This window comes from Paralichthys olivaceus, chromosome 12, assembly GCF_024713975.1.
Source record: "Paralichthys olivaceus isolate ysfri-2021 chromosome 12, ASM2471397v2, whole genome shotgun sequence".
Classification (NCBI taxonomy): domain Eukaryota; kingdom Metazoa; phylum Chordata; class Actinopteri; order Pleuronectiformes; family Paralichthyidae; genus Paralichthys; species Paralichthys olivaceus.
The window spans coordinates 13,738,070-13,743,082 of record NC_091104.1 but is presented as its reverse complement, the minus strand read 5'-3'; the positions used below and the strand labels follow the sequence as shown (position 1 = coordinate 13,743,082).

General features: G+C 44.9%; 1 long non-coding RNA gene across 1 annotated transcript; it reads left to right on the top strand.

The window, feature by feature from the left end:
• Positions 1–939: 939 nt before the first annotated feature.
• Positions 940–3,126, top strand: LOC138412425 (uncharacterized). The gene is made up of 3 exons (XR_011244809.1): positions 940–987; positions 1,244–1,476; positions 1,911–3,126. It is a non-coding gene; the product is annotated as an uncharacterized lncRNA (long non-coding RNA).
• Positions 3,127–5,013: the final 1,887 nt, after the last annotated feature.

Sequence of the window (5,013 nt, the reverse complement as noted above, 5' to 3'; positions counted from 1 at the left end):
AAATGCAGCAGGGGCCTGTGATGTGGCAATGAAGCGTTTGCCTTTGATCCCGCCTCACTATTTTTTTCCCCCCTGCACATGTGCACGTCAAAATCAATTAGATCAACTCTGAAGAGGCGAGGCAGCTGCGCATCCGCACAACAAACCTTTGCATCACCTTAGTTTACTAACAATCTGGTTATTATTCTCACTGTCAACTCACTGATACAAACTCCAGCGCTGCCGTCACCTGCATGCACAACAAACTTCAAGGTGTGTGAAAGAAGAAATGGTACACAAATAGAATATCCATCTTAACAGACAGAAACACATGCTTACATCCTAGCCGCAGCTGTCAATTACCTACAAAAAAACCCTCTTTGATAAGAAAAATTTGAATCCCCCCCTCCTTCGTTGCTCGTGGAGTGGCTTTTTCAGATGTCGTAGCACTTATGAGAAATTTGTGACAGCATCAACAGCGCCTATTCCCCATTCAGCAGCATTAACTCTGTGCCATGTGTCTAACAAACGGAGGCCATTCTGGAGCCCTTAATGACAAGGCTGCTCCGCTCCTCTCCTCTCCCCCTCGCTCTTTTCAAATTGCTCTCTAAATGAAGTACAGCTGTGTGGACCAGGTGCTGCCATCCCCCTTTCAGAAAGAACAGGAAATTATGAAATCCCCAAATCCTTCACAAATGGCGGGCAGGAGGGAAGGTTGGAGAACGTCAGCTCGGCTTGCCTGGTCTGTAGCTACATGTCTCTTGTTGGTGGATTATCTTTCATTCGCGTTCGCCGTTGAGCTCTATCCATCCACCGCTCCGAGCCCCCGACCCGTCACTTACGAGTGTCAGGGCATACACCAAACGTGCTTATAGGTTCATTCAGTTGCAGCGTAATTTTGACTGCTGGTGTAATTTTTAGAAACATGTATTGATACCGGTGGGTGTTTCTCATCCCTGCAGACTTTGGGAAGCAGCACGAAATATGCGGCTTGATACCTGATGTTAGGTAGGTTGCAATTACTGAAAATAGTTTTTTCATATGCACTTGTGTTCCAGAGGCTTCCCCTGACATTTATATCAATCCTATAAAAGGTTTATGACTAGGCTGAATAAATGAACAGTTTTTAACATAAACGAACACCCTGTGATCTTTCTTCATCCTTTCATATTAAGGTTTTACTGAAAACCTGCTCTAGCAAACACAGAATCCTGCTAATATTCAAAAAGCTCTGTGTTTTTTTCGTCTGTGTTCTAAACAACAGAAAGAGCACAACTGCTGAAGTAGGCCTCCTGCTCAGGAGACTGTCAATGTGCAGCTGTCAATGTCTCCATAAAGCCCCATATCCATAATAGACAAAGCACTCATCAAGCCTCAGCTTCATCTGGCCTCCCAGATGCCCCATCACCAGGGGCAAATCCCATCCAGGACTGAGCGGCGCACCATGCAGCCAGATGTGAGCTGGCAACATGGCCGTGGGGTCAACACATGGCAAAGGTAGACTCAATAAATGAATTATACTCTGATTATCATAAATGTGGCATCTGAGCATGGCGCTTGTATTAGTTTGGAGGGGAAATGCTGGGACATACTGTATCAGCTGCACTGCTGCCTCTTAAACACACAGTCACACAGAAGCACTGTATGAAATAGTATGAAATGGATGAGGTCCATATCACATCAACATTAAGGACATAAGAACCTGCATATTTTTTTGGTGTTCATTAACATACTACTCAAACTTTGTGCAAGGAAATTACAGGAGGTAACATGATGGAGCCAAAAACATATTTCGGATTCTCAGAATGATTCCATGCCATATGCCCTGTATTTGTACATAATTCCACAATGTTCTAGGTCGCTCCCCCAAACATATTCTGTTTCGTCATATGCCAAAAAGACCTTTTTCCCCCCATCCCTCCCTTTCTCAGTTTGACACGTTTGCATGCGGTATCTGGCTGCCCTGGCTCCCTGTCTTCCCCTTTAAAATGCCATGCCAACTTCAGAGGACCCAGGTGTATGGGTCCGTTATCAATTCCACTAACAAGCGTGCTTACTGGGATCACAGGACGCGTTGTGGTTTGCTTTAAAGTCCCCGTCTGTAGCCAAGGCTGACCTGAATTGGAGACATGCAGCCCCCTGCTGATAGCAGCCAACCTCTGATGGGCAGTCCCTCTCCGAGACTTGGCCAGCACTCTGCCTGGGAAGGAGGAGGGGAGAAAAGAAGAACTCTTTGAAATGCTGGAGTTCCATGAAGAATTGAGAAGCAGGACAGAATCAAAGGCTTCTGTATATAGGAAAGGAAGAAGAAAAAATGTAGAATCAGACTTGGAGATGAGGAAAAACGGATGATCAGGAAAAAAATCCCACCCACACATGCATAGGTTACATATACACTACTAACAAAGGACATATCTTAAGTTGCAATGGAGACTTGTCTATCTCTTTGCCACAGAGGCTTTCACATGAAACCTACAGTTAGAATGATGCTCCTGCAGCAATGAAAATCACATCACACTCTGCAGTACATGCATGTGTTGACATCAAATAGCTTATCTTTACCGTCCCACATTGGATCATGTGGCCACAGAATATTCAAGTATGAGATTTGTATGCGTAGAATGTTTGTGCATATGTGGGTTTGCACAAAGAAAAATAAGAAAATGGGTGCATGTGTTAGGAATAAGTTTGCAACTCAGCTCTCGTTGCTGCTTGTATTAGTGGTGGTGGTGGCAGCCCAAGGCCATTATGTCCAGGTGGCCTGGAGGATGCAGAGGCTTTACTGGGAGCTGACACCAAACACACATACACACACTGTGCATGCACAGAAAGCCTCGCAGCTGCTCAGGCCTGCTGCATGTCAATTAGGACTGCAGAGGATGTACAGGGACACATGGACATTCACACAGCACATGTATAATGCATGGCAGGTTGGGTGGACTGGTTTGAGGTCTACCAGTAGAGGCCTATAAAGAGAATAAATATATAAATATATATATTGAGTTGAGTTGATGCTTGGGCACCATTTGTGTGTGTACCTGTGTGCTTGTGCTGTGTTGTTCATGTGGTTTACTGTATATTTATTGGTAGAGCATCTTCTCCTGCCCCCATGTACCAAGAAATAAAAAGGGGGGATGGAGGTTATGTGAGAAGAAATGAAATGAAATTGTTTTGACAGCCATTAATTCCCCAGAATCTTCCCTCATTTCCACTCCTGAATCAAAGTGATTTCCACAGCGTAGTGTTCAGTCTCAAGCCGGATACTGGATGATAAAACATTTAATTAGCCGTTGATACCATGAGATTCAATAAGAACATTTTCTTTTTTTTTTTAGCATCGGGGTGAAATTAATAATTGCATATCTTAAAACCACCATTATAAGTTTGCATACTCAAATATTCTATTTTTGTTTAAATTACGATGTGAATGGGAAGTTTTCCCCCCCAAGAAAATATCGCTTTTAAGGTCAGAGCAAGTCAGAAGTTATCTGCAGGAGCTCGCACATTATGCTGATTACTCTTATGAAAATTGCATGTAGAGGGGTGAGGGGTCACCGCATCTTAATTCCGTTTTCATGTTTTGTTTCACAGTAGCCAAGCTGTGGATGTCTGTGTGTGAGGCGCTGTTCGCTATTGGCCTTGACAGCACGTGGTGTAATTGGCTCACTAAGGTGATTCAGTAATCGCCTGAGTGACACCTTCCCTGGCAAATTTTGACACTGGAGGTGGATGAGGATGCGGTGGGCTTCAAGTGCCAAGGGAGCTAACCTTGTACGGGAAACCAAATTTACAGCAGGGAAAACCTGAAGGAGACCCACTTCATTCAGTGTATCTACATCCTACTTCTTTTTCTCTTACCTTTATTGTCTTGAAACATCATTTATCCTTGTTCTGTTTTTGTCCGTTCTCTGTTTGCTTCCTTTTGGACCTCCTCCTCATCATCATTACCTTTCTTCTCCTCTTCTCCCCTCAGTCCCCACTTAGTTGTTACCACTGCAGATGATCGCTGATACTGCCCGTCCTCTCTTCCTTCCATCTTCCCTCCTCCCTGCCTTCCCCTTGTGCACTTCCTTAAACTCCACTTTTCTTCTGCCTCCTTCACTTCCTTCTCCTCCCGTTTGCCCCTGGCGTAGCTCATGGAGAGGAGGAGCAGCCAGCGCTGTTCTGTTCCTCAGGACTGTCCTCCTCGTGCAGAACACAGATGGTTATTATGGAGCTGCACATAAATTGATTATGTTGGAAATTAACTGTTGCTGTCAAAGGCAGCCGCCAACCTGTCCCAGTGTGTCCCTGTGCCCGCTGATGCATAGGATCCAGCTGATGGACCAGATGTTTGCACAGTGCGCCACTCCTTTTAAGGTCAGCACAAAAGTGGTACGGGGGCTCTCTGATCTCCGTTACTTTGTACTTTCAGCCTGTACGCTTGCTTCTTGACATTTTTAGAAAGTAAAAATTGATCTTCCGAATTTGGATCAGATGGTTATGGAGTTGTAGCGATTGATGTGTTTCATTTCATATCATTTTTAAATTTCATCAATATATATTTCTAGCGTTTCTTTTATTTAGATTTTTTGACTGCAGGATTTCTGCAACATCTTCCAAGAATGGAGGCTTCTGCTAAGTAACATTTAATCTATGGGAGGTTGAAGTAGGCCCAGTGCTTGTGCCAAAAAACCATGTAGTCTCTTCCACAGAAGCTGCATGCCAAGAGCCTCCAAACGCCGGCTCTAAGTAGAACTGTCTTCCAGCAGCTCATTACAGGTTGGTCTGGATAAGCATGATGGGTGACTCCTGGCTGTGGCCCTCGGGGGACGGAGCCACAATGCCAAACTCAGCAGAAAGTCAGGTCTTGGGAGTATTGCTACATCATTTTCCAGGCCTGACCTTGATTCCAGGCCCACTCCTGCATGTTTCCGTATGCATGGCAGAGTACGGAGGGCTGCCAAAATCTGAGCCAGACAGGGAAGAGGAGCCCCCTGTGATTCATACACACACACACACACACACACACACACACACACACACACACACACA